This window comes from Cervus canadensis, chromosome 2 (genome assembly GCF_019320065.1).
Source record: "Cervus canadensis isolate Bull #8, Minnesota chromosome 2, ASM1932006v1, whole genome shotgun sequence".
Taxonomy (NCBI): domain Eukaryota; kingdom Metazoa; phylum Chordata; class Mammalia; order Artiodactyla; family Cervidae; genus Cervus; species Cervus canadensis.
Genome location: NC_057387.1, coordinates 110,035 through 133,393, shown reverse-complemented (window position 1 = coordinate 133,393; position 23,359 = coordinate 110,035).

Below are 23,359 nucleotides of genomic sequence, written 5' to 3'. Positions count from 1 at the left end.
GAGGTTATTGATATTTCTGCTGGTAATCTTGATTCCAGCTTGTGCTTCCTCCAACCCAGAATTTCTCATGATGTACTCTAGCATAGCTATAAGACCCTAAATCAGTGGTTCCCCCTCCTATACTGTCAGTGAAAATGCAAGCTGGTATGGCCACTATGGGAAACAGTATAGAGGTTCCTCTGAAAATTAAATATAGAATTACCATACAGTCCAGCAATCCCCACACCTGAAAATAAACCTGGACAAAACTTTAATTCAAAAAGGTACATGCATACCTTTGGTCACAGAAGCACTGTTCACAACAGCCAAAACACAGAAGCAACCTAAATGTCCATTGACAGATGAATGGATAAAGAATATGTGGTATATTTACAATGGAATGTTACTCAGCCATAAAAAAAGAATGCAATAATGCCATTTGTGGCAATATGGATGCAGCTAGAGATTATCATATTGTTAGGTAGTTAGAATAGGAAAAAGGAGTCCAGAGTGGTGGTGGCTAAAAGACAAGGAAGGGAAAAGCCCGCGAAAATAGAACAAAGGAAGGTCCGAGGACTGGAGTGAGGACCTCAGGTAGAACAAACAGCACTCCTGGCTGACCCAATTTACACAGGGCAGGCCCAGGGGGAGGAAAAACCATTAAAAAAAGGAGCCAAAGGACCAGGGCTCTCTCTTGCACATGCGTGCGTGTGCTCTCTCTCTCCCCTTCATGTCTTTTGGGTCAGCATGCCCTCACGCCTCAAGGATGTATTTTCCTTTATTTTCTAAATAAAACTGAGCTGTAACACAGAGCTGTAACACTGTCCGAGAGCTGTGACGCACCGAGGGCTATAACAGCCATCACTTCAAATTTTTGTTGTGACGAGATAGAGCCAAGGAAATTACATTCCCCTATCATCTATGGTGCGGTAACTCTGATTTAACCTGGTTGAAACAACTTCGGCGTGGTCCCAGCAAGGAGGAGGCCAAGCACAACAGTAGTCCAACTCGGGGAAAGCTCCCATAGTGGAAGCAGAACACGAAGAAAACCCAGCACAGGGGAAATGACAAGAAGCCCAGTGTACTGGAAACCAGAACAGTGAAAAACAAACTCAGCAGAAAGCTCATGTGGCTCAGTCTCAGATTTGAGAAGACCTCCAGTTAAGATAAGAGGTCCTCGCTCCTATGGCTGGAGGGACATATGCCTAACAAAATCTTAATTCCTTTACAATCTCTTATTTCTTGTTTACTCAAAACCCCTGTGAACAGGTGAGCAGCAGTTGGGGCAGTTAAGGAACTTTGGAGAAGCTACTCCTCAGTATGTCCGAAAGGTTTCACTATCTGCTGAATCCCAGTAGCTGTTACCCAAGCTGGTGGGTGTTCTGTTCTTACTCTTCTTTGTGCCAAGGACCAGGCCAATGAAAACTGTAAGCACAGGTCAGTTATTTAGCAGATTTTCTGGCAGGTTATGAAGGGGATTCCTTAGCACGTTTTCCCCACTGTTTTTTCCTCCCATCCTTCAGCTCCTCTCTCCCGAGACTTGAGCCTGGCCAAAACCCATGATGCCTGGCTTCAGGACCTAATGAAGCCCAGGCTCTGATCTCTCATTGCAAAAATTCAGTGAGAGACACAGCTATATGTAAGAGGTGGATTTTTTAGAATTCAAAGACAAACACACTCAGCATGGTGTGGGCCCTTGCTGAGGGAAAGGGCTTTGGCCTTGGAATTCAGTCTGGCTAGTTTTTGTGAGCTGGGTGAATTCATACGCTAATGAGTGGGAGGATCATCCCAACCATTGGGGAACCACCCACTTTTGACAGTGCCTTGGAACTGTCCTGCCACTTCTGGGTGTGTTATTTAGCTTATAGACTGGGGATCAAGGTTTAGTTGAATTTGACTTGTCATCTTGGACCCAATTGATTTTAATCTGTTTATGTTATGCCCTTGCTCTATGTCATTCTTTCAAACGTTGTGCCCTGCCCCCTTCCCTCCTGTTTCATACTCTTTCCTGAGCTCCATCCAGGCCCACAGTGTTGTCTCTACAATCTTCTGGAGGGACAACCAGAAAATAGCTGGCCCCTGGGAGGGAAATACTGTATAATATCCAATCCCGCTAGATAGTCAGGCCTTCATCTTCCATGTTTCCTACAACATGTGCAACACCAGCATCTCCCAGTGAACCTGCTAGGGTGGTCGACAGGCACAAATGCCTGCTAGAAGTCCATCTGTTGGCATCCCTTCAAAGGCAATTGGGCTTCCAGGTATAATGTTTGCCACTTTGGAAGTTAGCCCTGCAGGCTGTTTGGGCCCAAACTCTTATCACCCTTCTCCTAAAGTAACAAACATAACCCCGGATCAAATCTCCACTCCACTTTTATGGAGCATCTGGTCTGTTGCCTCTTACCATTTTGTTCTTAAGCCAATTATTAACTCCTACATCCAGGACCCTGCCCCCTTGTAGGCAACATTGCTCCACCCAGTCTATTATTAAAATACGTTAATGCCCCTAACAGGGCCATATAACCCACTTCTTTGTCATTACTTCTGTTATTACCTAAAGTGGGTCTATGACAATGAAATGCTTACCATTGGAAACACCTTAACTGCTCTTATGGAGGACTAGGGGAGGAAATCACTAACTCACAATTCCTTAGAGCAGTAAGAGGATAAGGCTTATGGCTGTTTCACCAGGTTCACAGTCTCAGGGCACAGACTTGGATTGCTTTACATTATATCTATTCCCACCTGCAGTGAACAAACTGGCAATAAGTTAAAATTACAACCCCTTAATCCTACCCAGCACTGATCACACTGGAGCCCAGGGGACACCCAACTCCAGTCCGGGGGTCCCAGGAGGTCAATCTGCCTTGATCTGCCTAGGGATCTTGTCCTCAAAAGGTTGTCATGCCTCAACCTGCTTGGGGATCCATCAGTCCAGAGGTCCCAGTAGGTCATCACGCCTCAACCTGCCCTGGGACCCAATTCTCAGGAGGCCAACCTGCCTTGAACTGCCTGGGGATTTGATCTCCAGGAGACTGTCACACCTCAGCTTGCCTGGGGGTCTGCACCCTGACCCAGGGATGCCTGGCTTTCAGGTTGCAACAGTACTGGGTAAGGTAAGTCTAAAAAAGACTCACCCCTAAGGAAGTCCACCCATGGAAATAGAAGGAAACCTTCTTGTGGGACTTGTGGGACTGTGCCCAGTCTCAGCAATAACTCAGGAGCGCAATGAGAACCCCATTGCCTTTTTGGAAAGACTGAAAGAGGCCCTCCAAAAGTTTACCAATCTGGACTTCCTGTCCCAATGTGCATTAGACATCAGGATAAAGTTACAACTACAGCAGCTGGACCCTGCTGCCTCTTTAGGTGAGATGGTCCAGACAGCCACCAATACCTTTTATAACAGAGAACAGGAGAAGAAGGCCAAGGCCCAGGAGAGGGAGAAAAGGAAAGAGACAAGTCATGCCCAGATGCTGGCCTCCCTCCAGGGAAGCCCTATGGCAAATCCCAAGTCCTTGAAGGATAAGGCATGAGGCAAATGCCTAATCTGTAGACAGGAGGGGCATTGGGCCAAAGAGTGTCCAAACCATGACAAGTCTTCTAAATTGGCTTGCTACAAATGCCATCGATTGGGACATTGGGTGGCACTCTGCTCTCGGGACCCAGGAGCCTTAAGGTCTAGCACCAAGCCTTCCCTCATGATGGTTCAATAGGACTGAAGCAGTGGCCCACTCCAGCAAGCCCACCTGTCACAGATAACCATCACAGGGCTGGAACCTAGGGTGCAACTAGATGTGGCAGGTAGGTCTGAGAATTTCTTGGTTGACACAGGGGCCACCTACTCTGTCCTGACCTCCTACTCCTGAGCCTTCTCCTCCAAAACCTGTACTATTTGGGGGTGCTACAGGAAAAACAGTTACAAAAAGATTCACCTGAGCACTTTGTTGCTGAGATGGACAAACATTTCCCCACCAGTTTCTAGTGGTCCTTGACTGTCCTCCTCCCTTATTTGGAAGAAATCTCTCCCTGCCTTTGAAACTTTGCAGCTATTGCAATCTTGATAGAAGATGCTTTAAAACTCTCTTTTGAGGGCAAATTAACTATTTTTACCAGCCACCAAGTGAAACAACTCCTAAGTGGGAGAAGCCATTTATGGATGTCTGATCAAAGAATCCTCAGATATCAAGTAGTGCTGATTGAAAATCCAGGCCTCATTTCATCCCCTTATGACGTTCTTAACTCAGCCACCCTACTGCCTACCCCCGAAGGCTTTCTCCTCTTTCACTCTTGCCTAGAAACCTTGGACCACTGGACATAACTCCAAGAGCAATTGTCGGAAGATCCTCTGACCAATCCTGAGGAAATCTGGTACACTGATGGAAGCAGCTTTGTCTTGGATGGAAAAAGAAGAGCCAGATATGCAGTGGTCTCCAATTTTGAGATCATAGAGGCTAAGCCTTTGCCACCAGGTACTTCAACCCAATTAGCTGAGCTCATAGCCCTGACTCGAGCTTTAGAGTTAGGCAAAGGAAATAGAATAGCCATTTACACTGACTCCAAGTATGCCTTTGTGTTGCTACATGCACACGCTGCTATTTGGAAAGAAAGAGGCTGCTTGACCACCCGAGGGTCCCCAATCAAATTTGGTGATCAAATCCTTAGACTCTTGAAGGCAGTCCATCTGCCTGCTGAAGTTTCAGTCTCCCACTGCAAAGGACACCAAAAAGGGAGCATGGAATTGGCACGAGGGAACCAAGCAGTCAATCAGGCAGCAAAGAGAGCAGCATTACAGAACAATGACTTCAAAGACAAGGAAGGGAAAAGCCCATGAAAATAGAACAAAGGAAGTTCCGAGGACTGGAATGAGGATCTCAGGTAGAACAAACAGCACTCCTGGCCTACCCAATTTACATAGGGCAGGCCCAGGGGGAGGAAAAAACATATAAAAAGAGGAACCAAAGGGCCAGGAGTATGTAATTTCCTCGGTTCTGTCCCATCACAACAAAAATTTGAAGCGACGGACGTTAAAGCCCTTGGCGTGTCACAGCTCTCGGACAGACCATGTCTCAGCTCTCAGATATATCAGTGTTACAGCTCCATGTTACAACTCAGTTTTATTTAGAAAATAAAGGAAAACACATCCTCAAGGTGTGAGGGTGTGCCGACCCAAAAGATGCGAAGAAAAGAAAGAGAGAGAGAGAGAGAGAGAGAGAGAGAGAGTGCATGCCGGTGAAAGAGCCCCACCCCTTTGGCTCTTCTTTTTATATATTTTTCCCCTCCCCTTGGGCCTTCTCTATGTAAATTGGGTCAGCCAGGAGGTTTGTTCTACCTGAGGTCCTCACTCCAGTCCTCGGACCTTCCTTTGTTCTATTTCCGTGGGCTTTTCCCTTCCTTGTCTTTTAGCCACCGCTATTCTGCACTCATTTTTCCTATTCTAACTACCTATTCTAACTTAAGTTAAGTAAGTTAGAAAGAGAAAGACAAATACCATTTTGAGAGGGTAACAGGCAGGAAGGCCTGCTGCTGCTGCTGCTAAGTCGCTTCAGTCTTGTCCGACTCTGTGCGACCCCATAGATGGCAGCCCACTAGGCTCCCCCGTCCTTGGGATTCTCCAGGCAAGAACACTGCAGTGGGTTGCCGTTTCCTTCTCCAATGCATGCAAGTGAAAAGTGAAAGTGAAGTTGCCCAGTCGTGTTCGACTCTTAGTGACCCCATAGACTGCAGCCTACCAGGCTCTTCCATGGGATTTTCCAGGCAAGAGTACTGGAGTGGGTTGCCATTGCCTTCTCCAGCAGGAAGGCCAGGGTTCTCCAAATGGAGGAAATAGGCTGCAAGTGTCAGACATTTTTTATCTCTCTCTTAAGCAGCAGGAGGAAACAAACTACAATTGTTAAGATTTTTTCCCCTTCTCTATACAAATTTAAAAAGAGGTTTCTTTTAAAATTCTGTGTTGCCGTGAGTACACCTGGTTTCACCTGAACTTAACTTTTTTCAAACCTTGAGCTAACCAATGCATTTTTATTATGGAAATGCTTGTCTTAAGCTATGTTAATGAGCTACATACCCTAGACTCTGTCTTCAAGTTGGCTCGCCTAAGGCTCAGAATGAACTTGGAAAATCAGTATGTTTTACTCATGCAAATGTTCCCTTAAGCAATGTTAATGAAACTGTATTTGCTTGGAAACCTGCCTTTCTTCAAGATTCATGTCAATCATTTTATGGCCTGGAACAACTCACCTTGTGCCAATGTCATCTCAAAATGCATGTTGTGGGTGAGGGGCCTGGTGCCGGTCTCTGAGTTTTGAGACATTTCCTGTCTCTAATTAGCAGATTGCTAGTATCTATATAACATCCAGCTAAAGACTAGCAGAGGGCACTATTTTTGTACCCTTCTGATGTCTATGTCAGAAGATTTCTCTCTTTTATACTTTAATAAAACTTTGAGCAATCAAGCCTTGTCACTGGCCCCAGATTGAATTCTTCTCCTCCAGAGGCCAAGAATCCTGGCCTTCCGTGGTTCACCGACAACCTTTCAATTTGATATCTCTTATATATGGAATCTAAAATAAGGCATAAATAAACCTATCTATACAACAAAAGCAGACTCATAGATAAGAGACTTGTGGTTGGCAATGGGGAGAGAGGATGGGATAGGGATGAAATGGGAGTCTGGGGTTGGTAGTATTACATTCAGAATGGATAAGAAATAAGATTCTAATATATAGCACAGGGAGCTATATTCAGTATTCTGTGATAAACCATAATGGAAAATAAAAATGAATGCATATAAAAATAAAATCAGTGGTTCCTACCTTGGCTATATTTTAGATCACTTGGAGATGTTTATAAATAGTGATATAGTAATAGCTAATAATAACTAACTACTTACTGTGAGCCAGGCACTCCATTATATATACATATATGTACTATTAACACATATATGTGACATATATGTATAAATATATATGTATTCATAATATGCTATACAGTATATATAGTTTATACCCTTGTATGTATATAGTAGTTATATGTACACTATTTTATATATGTATATATATATATATGCATATTTCTAAAGGACTTCAAATCCAATGAAGTAGGTATTATTCTCACCCTTGTTTTATAATGTAACATTCTTTGACCTCAATGAGATCTTATACATGTTCATTTGACTATAGAAGCCTAAATCAAAATTATATTGGAACATAGCTGCTAAGGAAGCTGAGAAATGTAGATTTTAGCTTGCCAGACTCTGAAGAACAGTGAAGCACATTAGTAAGAGGTTGAACTGGATGCTGAACAAACAAATCCCCAGTAATCACCAAAGAATGTTCATGTTAGACATCAGAACTTCCCTCCTTCCTTTAAGTAACACACTTGAGGAATAAAGTGAAATTTCTGCGTGCATCTCCAGCCCCACTGAGAACAATGATGGTCAGAGGGTGTTCCCTGAAAGAGGTAGCCAACTTTGACTTTTTTTTTTTCCAACTTTGACTTTTAAGACCTATTAGACTGTATTTAGTTACATCTTCACTTTAAATTCACCTGCACTTAGAGAGGAAAATCCTGTGGAAGCCCCAAATTCCATCTCCTTTAGGACAGCCACAGAGAAGAAACCTCGAAGTGCAGAAGGGCAGCTAATCATTTAAGCTCAGCTCTGCCTCAGGTGAAAGCGACCCTGCTTCACCCACCACAGTTGCCTAAGTGAAGCACTAGTTTAATACTCCAAAACAAGGAAACTACATACATTTTTCATGGTTCACCAATACAAGCTGTGGTGTGGGATGTGACATGAATATAGAGACTCTGAGAATGGACAACCAGATTACAAATTCTTGTTCATCATCCATGTCTTGATTTCCATCTATAATCCATAGAGTGCAGGATCCATTCTTGTGTCCCATCACCACCCAACTCTATACCAAGCACTCTCAGAGGACTTTTTAAACTAGAGAATTGTTTTCCTTCCTTTTAACTTTAAACTTCTCCCTATCATTCAAGCTTCCCTGGTGGCTCAGACGGTAAAGAATCTGCCTGCGATGCAGGAGACCCGGGTTCAATCCCTGGGTTAGGAAGATTCCCTGGTGAAGGAAATAGCAACCCACTCCAGTACTCTTGCCTGGAGAATTCCATGGAAGGAGGAATCTGGGTCACAAAGAATCAGAGACAACTGAGTCACTGGCACACAACTATCATCCAAGCAGTCCAAGAACTTTCTATATATATTGCTTTAGGAGGCATACATACAGCTTGGAATAAGTAGAGAAAATGAAAATACATATGTATTGAAACAAACAGATGTGTTTTCTATTGCATTCAAATCAAGAAATTAAGACTAGGACAAATAAAAACACTTAAAAACCCAAGAGATAACAAAGAGAAAACAATACATTTAAAAATGAAACTGATAAATTAGTGCATCCAAGAGTTGATTCTCTGAGACAAAAATAACAAAGTGGATGAAAGAAGACTGTTCAGAAACCGTTAACTGAGAAATAAAAGAACATATATTACAACTGAGGAGAGAGTTCATTTAAGGAAATGGTGGAAATGTAATATACAAATGTTGCTTTATACCTCAATGAAAGAACAGATTTTCCAGGACATAGCTTAAAAGTTACCCCCCCCCCCCCAATACACCAAAATAGATTCATAACAGTAAGAAACTGAAAAAAAGCCATTAAATTATTGTCTTTCAAAATGAATTCTAACTTAGATAGCTTTATGAATGATTTCTTTAAAACTTTTGAGGAATAAATAATTACTAAGTACCAGACATACCAACTCGTTTCCATCCCATAAATAGACCAGATTTATTCCTTCCTCTGGACTACTGAATTTCAGATATCTGAATTTTCATATTTTAGAAATCTTTCCCCCTAGATCTTCATATCTTTCTCATCATTCAAGTTGCAACTTGAATATCACATTTCTAAAACCTAGCATTCTTCTTGACTCTGTTATGCTACTCATTTTCTTTTAAAAACTTGACTTTTAAGGCAGTTTTAGGTTCCCCTATTATCAACATTCCCCACTGTCATGGTCTGGGCACAAGTTGGAAAGGAATTCCCAGACATGAGACAGAAGGAGGGGGAAATAAAGTTTATTAGAGTGGGAGATGCTGTTAGAACAGCTAGCCAGCTCAAGGGAGAACTGACATTGAACAGGGGTTCTTAGTCCACTTTTATCCCCCGGGTACAAGGAGTGGGATAGGGGTCTTGTGGGTCATTTGCTGATTGGATGAGGCACATATACTGGGTGGGGGCTGGGGGAAAGTAAGGCAAATATCTTCTCCCTATGGGGCAGGAGGGGAGACAGGTTATACTGCTCAGGAGAACCTGATATTTGTTAATAGTTACAACAGGGGGAGGGAAGGACAATAAAGGTCTGGTTTTTCCATTCCTGCATTCCAAGACCCTCCTTGGTTTTATCTGCTTTTTCAACCTTGGGTCACTACACTTAAAAAGTGGTTCATCCCTTACAACTGATGGGCCATCATTGACACATCATCACCTCCAAAATCCAGTTTACATAATGATTCACTAAAAACAAATTTTCAACTCCTTTAGGTAAATATCAAGGAGCACAACTGCTGGATTTTATGGTAAGAATATATTTACTTTTGTAAGAAAATGCCAAACTGTCTTTCAAAGTGGTTACCATTTTACAAGACCCAGTTTCCCGCTCAGTCAGTCTCTCCCATCAGGAAGCTTCCATAAGCCTCTTATCCCTCTCCAGCAGAGAGCAGACAGACTGAAAACCACAATCACAGAAAACTAACCAATCTGATCACATGAACCACAGCCTTGTCTAACTCAATGAAACTATGAGCCATGCCATGTAGGACCACCCAAGATGGCCAGGTGATGGTGGAGAGTTCTGACAAAACGTGGTCCACTGGAGAAGGGAATGGCAAACCACTTCAGTATTCTTTCCTTGACAACCCCATGAACAGTATGAAAAGGCAAGCAGATAGGACACAGAAAGATGAACTTCCCAGGTCAGTAGGTGCCCAATATGCTACTGGAAATCAGTGGAGAAATAACTCCAGGAAGATTGAAAAGATGGACCCAATGCAAAAACAACACCCAGTTGTGGATGTGACTGGTGATGGAAGTAAAGTCCAATGCTGTAAAGAGCAATATTGCATAGAAAACTGGAATGTTAGGTCCATGAATCAAGGCAAATTGGAAGTGGTCAAACAGGAGATGGCAAGAGTGAATGTCGACATTTTAGGAATCAGCAAACTAAAATGAACTGGAATGGGTGAATTTAACTCAGATGACCACTATATCTACTACTGTGGGCAAGAATCCCTTAGAAGAAATTAAATAGTCATCATAGTCAACAAAAGAGTCTGAAATGCAGTACTTGGGAGCATTCTCAAAAATGACAAATGATCTCAGTTTGTTTCCAAGGTAAACCATTCAATATCACAGTAATCTAAGTCTATGCCCCAAACAGTAATTCTGAAGAAGCTGAAGTTGAACAGTTCTATGAAGACCTACAAGACCTTCCAGAACTAACACCCCCCCCACCCAAATGATGTCCTTTTCATTATAGGGGACTGGAATGCAAAAGTAGGAAATCAAGAAACACCTGGAGTAACAGGGAAATTTGGCCTTGGAGCACAGAATGAAGCAGGGCAAAGGCTAATAGAGTTTGCCAAGAGAAAGCACTGGTCATAGCAAACACCCTCTTCCAACAACACAAGAGAAGAATCTACACATAGACATCACCAGATGGTCAAAACCAAAATCAGATTGATTATATTCTTTGCAGCCAAAGATGGAGAAGCTCTATACAGTCAGCAAAAACAAGACCGGGAACTGACTTTGGCTCAGATCATGAACTCCTTGTTGTCAAATTCAGACTGCAATTGAAGAAAGTAGGGAAAAACCACTAGACTATTCAGGTATGACCTAAATCAAACCCTTTACAATTATACAGTGAAGTGACAAATAGATTCAAGGGACTAGATCTGATAGACAGAGTGCCAGAAGAACTGTGGGTGGAGGTTCGTGACATTGTACAGGAGGCAGTGATCAAGACCATCTTCAAGAAAAAGAAATGCAAAAAGGCAAAATGATTTTCTGAGGAGGCCTTACAAATAGCTGTGAAAAGAAGAGAAGTGAAAGCCAAAGGAGAAAGGGAAAGATATACCCATTTGAATGCAGAGTTCCAAAGAATAGCAAGGAGAGATAAGAAAGCTTTCCTCAGTGATCAATGCAAAGAAATAGAGGAAAACAAGAGAATGGGAAAGACTAGAGATCTCTTCAAGAAAGTTAGACATACCAAGGGAAAATTTCATGCAAAGATGGGCACAGTAAAGGACAGAAATGTATGGACCTAACAAAAGCAGAAGATATTAAGAAGAGGTGGTAAGAATACACAGAAGAACTATACAAAAAAGATCTTCATGACCCAGATAATCACGATAGTGTGATCACTCACCTAGAGCCAGATGTTCTGGAATGTGAAGTCAAGTGAGCCTTAGGAAGCATTACTATGAACAAAGCTAGTGGACGTGATGGAATTCCAGTTGAACTGTTTCAAATCATAAAAGATGATGCTGTGAAAGGGCTGCACTCAATATGCCAGCAAATTTGGAAAACTCAGCAGTGGCCACAGGACTGGAAAAGGTCCATTTTCCTTCCAATCCCAAAGAAAGGAAGTGCCAAAGAATGCTCAGACTACCGCACAATTGCACTCATCTCACACGCTAGCAAAGTAATGCTCAAAATTCTCCAAGCCAGTCTTCAACAGTATGTGAACCAAGAACTACCATATGTTCAAGCTGGATCTAGAAAAGCCAGGGGAACCAGAGGTCAAATTGCCAACATCCATTGGAACATCAAAAAAGGAAGAGGGTTCCAGAAAAACATCTATTTCTGCTTTATTGACTACTCCAAAGCAAAGTCAATAAAGACAGGTTCCAAATCAGTCTCTTTTCTTGGGGAAGGATTACATCAAGGCTGTATATTGTCACCCTGCTTATTTAACTTACATGCAGAGTACATCATGAGAAATGTTGGACTGGATGAAGCACAAACTGGAATCAAGATTGCTTGGAGAAGTATCAGTAACCTCAGATATGCAGATGACACCACCTTTATGGCAGAAAGCAAAGAAGAACTGAAGAGCCTCTTGATGAAAGTGAAAGAGGAGAGTGAAAATGTTGGTTTAAAACTCAACATTCAGACAACTAAGATCATGGCATCTGGACCCATCAGTTCATGGCAAATAGATGCGGAAACAGTGAGAGACTTTTTGGGCTCCAAAATAACTGCAGATGGTGGCTGCAGCCATGAAATTAAAAGACGCTTACTCCTTGGAAGGAAAGTTATGACCAACCTAGATAGCATATTAAAAAGCAAAGATATTACTTTGCCAACAAAGGTCCATCTAGTCAAACCTGTGATTTTTCCAGTAGTCATATATGGATGTGAGAGTTGGACTATAAAGAAAGCTGAGTGCCAAAGAATTGCTGCTTTTGAACTGTGGTTTTGGAGAAGAGTCTTGAGAGTCCCTTGGACTGCAAGGAGATCCAACCAGTCCATCCTAAAGGAGATCAGTCCTAGGTGTTCATTGGAAGGACTGATGCTGAAGCTGAAGCTCCAATACTTTGGCCACCTGATGCAAAGAACTGACTCATTTGAAAAGACCCTGATGCTGGGAAAGATTGAAGGCAGGAGGAGAAGGGGACAACAGAGGATGAGATGGTTGGATGGCATCACTGACTCAATGGACATGAGTTTGAGTAAACTCTGGGTGTTGGTGGTGGACAGGGAGGTCTGGCGTGCTGCAGTTCATGGGGTCACAAAGAACTGGACACGACTGAATGACTGAACTGAAGTGAACTGAACCATTTTACATTCCAACATTACTCCCAGTTGTTATTTGTCTCTTTGTCTTGGTTCACCAGCATTTCCCTATCATCAGAACAATATTAAGCATGAGGAAGGAGTTACTGTTGACTGCCTGCTTTGCAGACAAACTCACGTATACCATAGGAAAGGACAAATGAAGCTGTCTAATGCATTTTGTGTAGTTTCATAACTACAGTACAGAAAAAGAGGAAAGTACACCAGCAGTTCCTTCAAAGACATCCGTTGACCTCAGTCTCCCAAGATCAACCTCAGGAGAATTCTATAGGAAAAAAAAAAAAAAAAAACACCAAAAAACAGAAAACTATGAGAAACCTTGGATGGTGTGATGTAAATTCTTTTGAACTGGTCAGGCTTTTGGTCTGGGCAGGAGTCAGGGCAGGCATAACTGTGGGAGGGAAAGGTAAGAGGAAAACTACTGAAGCTGAGCTCCTGCTTCTCCCTTGGTATTGATTGGGACAAACAACTTATCTCTAGATCTGAAGCAACCTAGAGTTATAGTGTCTTCAAAAGTATAGATAAAACGAGGACTGTGTAGAGGAGTTCTCTTGCCTGTGAGGAGAAAGAAGCAGAGCAAAACAAGAGGAGAACTAACTTCTGGAGCCTTTCCCTTACCTTCTTTCAAATCCCCAGAGATCAGTGAATGACAATTGGGAAAATCTTTCCTCCTAATGTCGTTTGTCCCTGAGTGAAAGGACAGGAAAACACAGACAAAAGAAGTTATTTTATTAGATGGGTAATAACTGCCTGTGGTTTTAAAGTGTTTGTGGCTCTTCATCGCTTGGTCCATCCACCTTCTACTACCTGAGCATATTCGGATTGCCTGGCACAAAGGCATGTAACAATCTAAAAGAGAGAATAAGGCATGTTGTTGCTCAGTCACTTCATTGTGTCTGACTCTTTGTGACCCCATGGACTGACTGCAGCACGCAGGTTTCCCTGTCCTTCACTATCTCCTGGAGCTTGCTCAAACTTTTTTCCATTGAGTCGGTGATGCCATCCAACCATCTCATCCTCTGCATCCCCTTCTCCTCCTGCCTTCAGTCTTTCTCAGCATCAGGGTCTTTTCAAATGAGTCAGCTCTTCCCATCAGATGGCCAGAGTATTGGAGTTTCAGCTTCAGCATCAGTCCTTCCAATGTATATTCAGGACTGATTTCCTAAGTCATGTCTGACTCTTTGTGACCCCATGGACTGTAGCCCACCAAATTCCCTGTCCTTCATTATCTCCTGAGTTTGCTCAAACTCATGTCTATCATGTTGATGCTGCCATCCAACTGAAAGGTTTTTGCTGAGCCATGAAAGATGCTGGGATTCTTGGCCTCCAGAGGAGAGGAATTCAATCCAGAGCCAGTGACAAGGCTAGATCACTCAGAGCTTTTGTGTGATAAGGTTTTATTAAAGTATAAAAGAGATAGAAAAAGCATCTGATGTAGACATCAGAAGGGGGTAGATAGAGTGCCCCCTGCTAGTCTTTAACAGGAAGTTATATACCTACTACTAGGCTACTAATTAGAGAAAGGAACTGTCTCAAAACTCAGAGAGTGGCACCAGGCCCGCTCAGTCATGTCCGACTCTTTGTGACCCCAGGCCTCCCTGTTCATCACCAACTCCCAGAGTCCACCCAAACCCATGTCCATTGAGTCGGTGATGCCATCCAACCATCTCATCCTCTGTTGTCCCCTTCTCCTCCTGCCCTCAATCTTTCCCAGTATCAGGGTCTTTTCCAATGACTCAGCTCTTTGCATCAGGTGACCAAAGTATTGGAGTTTCAGCTTCAGCATCAGTCCTTCCAATGAATATTCAGGACTGATTTCCTTTAGGATGGACTGGTTGGATCTCCTTGCAGTCCAAGGGACTCTCAAGAGTCTTCTCCAAAACCACAGTTCAAAAGCAGCAATTTTTTGGCACTCAGCTTTCTTTATAGTCCAACTCTCACATCCATACATGACCGCTGGAAAAACCATAGCCTTGACTAGATGGACCTTTGTTGACAAAGGAATGTCTCTGCTTTTTATTTATTTATTTATTTTGTTTCTGCTTTTTAATATGCTGTCTAGGTTGGTCATAACTTTCCTTCCAAGGGGTAAGCATCTTTTAATTTCATGGCTGCAATCACCTTCTGCAGTGATTTTGGAGCCCAGAAAAATAAAGTCAGCCACTGTTTCCACTGTTTCTCCATCTATTGGCCATGAACTGATGGGACCAGATGCCATGATCTTAATTGTCTGAATGTTGAGTTTTAAGCCAACTTTTTCACTCTCCTCTTTCACTTTCATCAAGAGGCTCTTTAGTTCTTCTTTGCTTTCTGCCATAAAGGTGGTGTCATCTGCATATCTGAGGTTACTGATACTTCTGCAAGCAATCTTGATTTCAGTTTGTGCTTCATCCAGTCCAGCATTTCTCATGATGTACTCTGCATGTAAGTTAAATAAGCAAGGTGACAATATACAGCCTTGACGTACTCCTTTTCCTATTGGAGCCAGTCTGTTGTTCCATGTCCAGTTCTAACTGTTGCTTCCTGACCTGCATACAGGTTTCTCAAGAGGCAGATCAAGTGGTCTGGTATTCCCATCTCTTTCAGAATTTTCCACAGTTTATTGTGATCCACATGGTCAAAGGCTTTGGCGTAGTCAATAAAGTAGAAATAGATGTTTTTCTGGAGATTAGGGTAAATACATAGTTCATTAACATAGCTTAAAACAAACATTTCCATAAGAAAAAAGCATTGGTTAGCTCAAGGTTTGAGAGAAGTTAAGTTCAGGTGGAACCAGGTGTCATCATGGCAACACAGAATTTTAAAAGAAACCTCCTTTTAATTTTGTATACAGAAGGAGAAAAAAATCTGACACTTGTAGTTTGTTTCCTCCTGCTGCTTAAGAGAGAGATTAAAAAATGTCTGACACTTGCAGCCTATTTCCTTCATTTGCGGGCCACTAGCCTGCCTGTTACCCTCTCAAAACCAGCTCATCCTTTGTTGTCCCCCTTCTCCTCTTGTCCTCAATCTTTTTTAGCATCAGGGTCTTTCCCAATGAGTCAGCTCGTCACACCAGGTGGCCAAAGTATTAGCATTTCAGCTTCAACATCAACCCTTCCAATGAATATTCAGGGTTGATTTCTTTTAGGATTAAATTGTTTGATCTTGCTGTCAAAGGGACTTTCTCAAGTCTTCTCCAGCACTACAGTTAAAAAGCATCAATTCTTCAACACTTAGCTTTCTTTATGGTCTAACTCTCACTTTCATGACTACTGGAAAAAGCTATGCCTACCACAGCTTTGACTATATAGACCTTTGTCAGTGAAGTGATGTCTCTGCTTTTTAATACACTGTCTAGGTTTGTCATGGATTTCTTCCAAGGAGCAATTCTGATCAGTAGTGTTACACCAAATATTTTATGAAATCAAAGCCAAATAGATAACTATTAAAGTTACCTATTTCTATTTGAATTTATAGAATAGCATCTCAGTAGAAGAGATTTGTACAGGAAGAGGGATTTGGCTGAAATTTCAGAGTTTGCAGAGTCACTTTTTTTAAAAAACCAGACTTGTTCCCACCTCACCAGAAAACCTAATGACCTGATTTATACAGAAAAGATGTTAAGCAAACATGCACAAACACACTTAACATGCCATGAGAAAAAGATACATTGTTTAGTTCACTTCGAGCACATAGCAAACATTTATTGGTGCTTAGTGAAATAGGAGTTCTGATATATTTGTCTCATAGTATTGAAAACTTATAAGCACACAATACTTGTATCCTTGAGTGGTGATTACTGGGGAGAAACTCAGTATTGATAAATTTTCTCCCTCTGTCTAGCAACCATTAATCTACTTTCTCTCTCTATAGATTTACATTCTAGACATTGCATATAATTGGAATAATACAATATGTAGCCTTTTGTGCCTGGCTTCTTTCACTTAGTATAATGTTTTCAAGGTTCACACCTTGAATGTTAAGCATTTAATTCCTTTTTAGAGTGAATAATATTTCATTGAATGGAATATCATATTTTGTTTATCCACATATTAACTGATGAACATTTGGATTGCTCCTACTTTGGGAGTACTTTGAATAATGCTGCTATGAACATTCATGCAGAAATTTTTGTGTGGATGTAGTTTCATTTCTGTAAGGTATATACCTAGGGATGGATTTGCTGGGTCATATGATAATTCTATGTTTAACCTTTGGAGAAGCTGTCAAACTGTTTTCCTAAGTGGCTGTACCATTTAAAATTACTATCATCAATATGTAAATGTCCCAGCTACTCCATATCCTCATCAACACTTACTGCTTTCCTTTTTTTTTTTTTTTTAAAAAAACATGGTTATTCTAGTGGGTATAAAGTAGTGCCTCATTATGGTTTTAAGTTGAATTTCCCTAGTGACTTATGAATGTTGAGCATATTTTCATGTGCTTATTACCCATCTGTATGTCATTTTTGGAGAAATGTCTATTCAGGTACTTTGCCAGTTGCTAAGTGGGTTTTCAACTTATTGTAAAAGTTCTTTGTACCATCTGGCTACTAGTCCTTTATCAGATACATGATTGACAAAAATGTTTTCTTCCATTACATTGGTTCTCTTTTTCACTTTCTTCTGTTTTCTTTGAAGCACAAAGATTTTTAATTCTGAAGTCCAATTAGTTTTTTCCTTTCATTGCTTTTGCTTTAGTGTCATATCTAAATATCATTGCCTGATCCAGTGTCATAAGCATTTACATCTATGCTTTCTTCTAACAGTTTTGCAGTTTAACCCCTTAAATTTATTTTAAAAATCTATTTTGAGTCAATTTTTGTATATGAAATGATGTGGGGATTCTAACTTTATTCTTTCACTTGTGGATACTTAGGTGTTCCAACATCAGTAGTTGAAAAGCCTGTTCTTTCCCCATTTTATTGTCTTCAAAATTTCTGAACTGTCTTCCATTCCACTTATCTGTCTATCTGTCCTTATGCTAGTACCACACTGTCTTGATTACTAGAGCTTTGTAGTAAGTTTTGAGATCAGAAAGTTTGAGTCCTCTAACTTTGTTTTATTTCCTATTTTTTCCCCTTGGATTGTTTCTGCGATTCTGAGTCCCTTACATTTCCATATAAATTTTAAAGTAGAAATAGTGTGATATATATATCTATGTGTATGTATGTGTATATATATATATGCAAGTATGCTCAGTTGCTTAGGTTGTGTCTGATTCTTTGAGACTCTACAGACTGTAGCCTACTGGACTCCTCTGTCCTTGGGATTCTCCAGGTAAAAATACTTGAGTGGGTTGCCATGCCCTCCTCCAGGGGATCTTCCTGACCCAGGGATTGAACCTGCATCTCCTGAATCGCCAGCATTGTAGGTAGATTCTTTATTGCTCAGCCACCTGGGAAGCCCATGTATATGTATATACATATACACACATACACATATATACTATGTGTGTGTGTGTGTGTGTGTGTGTGTGTGTTGGTCTCTGCCTCTGATTCCTGACACGGAGCTTATAAAACATTTTTAATTTCCTTAATGATAGGAATGTTTTTGTTCCAATGAGGTGACTCTTGATGGGCTCCTGGGTGGAGGTTAGTCACCAGAAAGACCAAGTCATGTCTGGAAACTTGAGACTTGCAGTTCTATAACCTCCCTATCCTCTAGGGAGGAGGTGGCTAGAGACTGAGTCAATTGTCAATCATGTCTAAGCAGTTAAGCTTTCATAAAAATCCCTAACTAGGGGGCTTGGAGAAGTTCCAGGTTGGCTAGCACATCCACATAGTAGGAGGATGGCACACCCCAACTCCATAAAAATAAAAGCTTCTGCCCTCAGAGACCCTTTCAGATCTTATCCTATGTGCCTCTTATCTGGTTATTCATCTATGTCCTCTATTATGTAATAAATTGGTAAATATAATTAATTTCTTCCTTGAGTTCTATGAGCCATTCTAGTGAATAAGGGAACTTGATGAGGGAGTTGTGGGAGAGGCCAATTTATAGCCAGTTGGTCAGAAGTACCAGAGATGCATACTTGTGGCTGGCATCTGAATTGAGAAGCAGTCTTGTGGGACTGAATTCTTAAACTGTGGGACTGGACACTAATTCCTCAGTAGACAGTGTCAGAATTGAGTTTAATTGCTTGGTGTGGGAAAACCCACATCTGGTGGTAGGAGTGAAGTGTGAGCAAACTAGAAGAAGAAACAGAATTGTTTTGTTCTAGAATGTGATAGGGGATGACATTATATTTAGGGCTTCCCTGGTGGCTCAGTGGTAAATAATTCACCTGCCAATGCAGGAGACACAGATTTGACCCCCAGGTCAGGAAGATTCCCATGGGAAAGGAAATAGCAACTCATTCCAGTATTCTTTGCAGGGAAATTCCATGGGCAGAGGAGCCTGGCAGACTATTGCCCTTGGGGTTGCAAAAACAGCTGGACACGACTTAGCAACTAAACAACAGCAACAACAGTATAACTGTATACCAATTTGAAAAGGGTTGTCATCTCAACAATTCAAAAACTTATAATTTTCTTTTTGGCTCATCAGTACTTAACACTAATGAACAACCACAAGCAAATTTAGTTTTGCCAAGACATACTCTTCTGTCATTACTAGTCTAAACATCTAACAACCTATTGGGATATATATGTCCAAAACAATCCCATTGGCCTGAGATGAGAACTAGCATTGCAGAGTTTTCCTGGAAGATGATTTACACAATGAAGTGACCGCAAAATCACTGCTTGTGCCCAGTACCTGACCTTCCTTTTCTGTTCTATAACCCAGAAACATTTCTTTGAAACATGGAAAACCCATAAAGTGTGACAGCCTGTCAAATATGTCATCATCCATTTTATCTCTATGAAGCTGTGATGGTGACATAACACCACTAAGTTAAGCCCAGAAAACTTCCAGCTACTGAAGGAAATATATTTATTTATTTATTTATTTTTTAATGTTTGTCGGCAAAGTAATGCCTCTGCATGGAAATATATTTATTAAAAATAGGTTACGTGGATGACTTTTTTTTTCTCTTCTGCATCTTGTCCACCAAATTTCTCTGTAACCCTTGGAACTCCTCATAATAATTTCCTCTAAATAACCAAATACATCAGCAACTCTGCATCAGACACAGAACAAACAGTGCATTTCTATTCTCTGAGGAAAAGGGTGGTACCTGTCAGTCTCCTACCCTACCCTTGGCCCAAGACCAGCCTCACTCTACCAAGGAGACAAACAATCATCATCGAGGACATGTTGAAGAGAAGGCCTCAACCTGTACCACCCATGAGTTTGTCTCAAGCCCAAGTGGTGGCCATGCTCTGCCCTGTCTTCACCTTTTCCAGGTCTAGGATATTCCCTCCTTCTGTTGAGTCTTCACACCCAGAGCTCTTTCTGTCCGTTGCTGCTGCTGCTGCTTAGTCGCCTCAGTTGTGTCCAACTCTGTGCGACCCTATGGACTGCACTCTGCCAGGCTCCTCTGTCGATGGGATTCTCTAGGCAAGAGTACTGGGGTGGGTTGCCATTCCCTCCTCCAGGGGACCTTCCAGGCCCAGGGATTGAACCTGGGGTCTCCTACAGTGCAAGCAGATTCTTTACCACTGAGCCACCAGGGAAGCACCTTTCTGTCCTTTACTCCTAACATTATTCTTTTAGAGTGGTTTTTGGTTGCAAAGTGAAGAAACAGAAATATATAAAGGGGAGAATGTGGATCAAGAAAATGAGGAAGTGGAAGGGGAAAAACAGTCAATGAAGAGGAAGGGGAAGATAGAATCTTAGTATCTTGAGTAAAAGACTTTATCAAAGAAACATCACCACCAAATAAAGCTGGTTCCTATTTCAGATCTAGTTCTTTTGGAGAGATATTCTTAAAAAGTGAACACTGCCAGTCTGGGCTTATAAATGTATTCTATTGCCAGCATTTTTCCTTGATAGTGACTAGTGTTTATTTTATCCAGAGCAGTCTAAGAATGATGGGTGTAAGGTGAGGGCTAGAAACATAGATTTAGGGCATTAATAAGGATGAAAAAGAAGATGACAAGATATAGAAGAGGGAAATTTTTAGGGAAAAAAAGGATAAGATGTCCAGGATAAGTGGGAATTAGAAGTTACCCAAGGAAACTGACAATGGTAAATTTATGTAATTAGATTTACCTCTTTTCTAAACTCTCTGAGAGATTGCCACGTTTAATAAGTTCTGTTGCAGATCACAACAGACAACACAGAAATACAAAGGATCATAAGAGACTACTACCAGCAGCTCTTTGCCAATAAAATGAACAACTTGGAAGAAATGGACAAATTCCTAGAAAAGTATAACTTTCCAGAACTGAACCAGGAAGAAATAGATCTTAACAGATCCATCACAAGCATGGAACTTGAAACTGTAATCAGAAATCTTCCAGCAAACAAAAGCCCAGGACCAGATGGCTTCACAGAGGAATTCCATCAAAAATTTAGAGAAGAGCTAACACTTATCTTACTCAAACTCTTCCAGAAAATTGCAGAAGAAGGTAAACTTCCAAACTCATTCTATGAGGCCACCATCACCCTAATTCCACAACCAGACAAAGATGCCACAAAAGAAAACTACAGGCCAATATCACTGATGAACATAGATGCAAAAATCCTTAACAAAATTCTAGCAAACAGAATCCAACAACATATTAAAAAGATCATACATCATGATCAAGTGAGCTTTATCCCAGGAATGCAAGGATTCTTTAATATCCGCAAATCAATCAATGTAATACACCACATTAACAAATTGAAAGATAAAAACCATATGATTATCTCAATAGATGCAGAGAAAGCCTTTGACGAAATTCAACATCCATTTATGATAAAAACTCTCCAGAAAGCAGGAATAGAAGGAACATACCTCAACATAATAAAAGCTATATATGACAAACCCACAACAAACATTATCCTCAATGGTGAAAAATTGAAAGCATTTCCCCTAAAATGAGGAACAAGACAAGGGTGCCCACTCTCACCACTACTATTCAACATAGTTTTGGAAGTGTTGACCACAGCAATCAGAGCAGAAAAAGAAGTTAAAGGAATCCAGATAGGAAAAGAAGAAGTGAAACTCTCACTGTTTGCAGATGACATGATCCTCTACATAGAAAACTCTGAAGACTCTACCAGAAAATTACTACAGCTAATCAACAAATACAGTAATGTTGCAGGATACAAAATTAACACACAGAAATCCCTTGCATTCCTATACACTAACAATGAGAAAACAGAAAGACAAGTTAAGGAAACAATATCATTCACCATTGCAACAAAAAGAATAAAATACTTAGGAGTGTATCTACCTAAAGAATTGCCTATATATAGAAAACTATAAAACACTGATGAAAGAAATCACAGAGGACACAAATAGATGGAGAAATATACCATGTTCATCGATTGGAAGAATCAATATTGTGAAAATGACTATACTGCCCAAAGCAATCTATAGATCCAATGCAATCCCTAGCAAACTACCAACGGTATTCTTCACAGAACTAGAACAAATAATTTCACAATTTGTATGGAAATACAAAAAAACCTCGAATAGCCAAAGCAATCTTGAGACAGAAGAATGGAACTGGAGGAATCAACCTGCCTGACTTCAGACTCTACTACAACGCCACAGTCATCAAGACGGTATGGTACTGGCACAAAGACAGAAATATAGATCAATGGAACAAAATAGAAAGCCCAGAGATAGATCCACGAACCTATGGACACCTTATCTTTGACAGAGGAGGCAAGAATATACAATGGGAAAAAGACAACCTCTTTAACAAGTGGTGCTGGGAAAACTGGTCAACCACTTGCAAAAGAATGAAACTAGAACACTTTCTAACACATACACAAAAATAAACTCAAAATGGATTAAAGATCTAAATGTAAGACCAGAAACTATAAAACTCCTAGAGGAGAACATAGGCAAAACACTCTCCGACATAAATCACAGCAAGATCATCTATGACATACCTCCCAGAATATTGGAAGTAAAAGCAAAAATAAACAATTGGGACCTAATGAAACTTACAGGCTTCTGCACAACAAAGGAAACTATAAGCAAGGTGAAAAGACAGCCTTCAGAATGGGAGAAAATAATAACAAATGAAGAAACAGACAAAGGATTAATCTCAAAAATATACAAGCAACTCCTGCAGCTCAATTCCAGAAAAATAAATGACCCAATCAAAAAATGGGCCAAAGATCTAAACAGGCATTTCTCCAAAGAAGACATACAGATAGCTGACAAACACATGAAAAGATGCTCAACATCACTCATTATTAGAGAAATGCAAATCAAAACCACAATGAGATACCATTTCACAGTGGTCAGAATGGCTGCTCTCCAAAAACCTACAAGCAATAAATGCTGAAGAGGGTGTGGAGAAAAGGGAACCTTCTTACAGTGTTGGTGGGAATCCAAACTTGTACAACCACTATGGAGAACAGTGTGGAGATTCCTTAAAAAACTGGAAATAGAACTGCCATATGACCCAG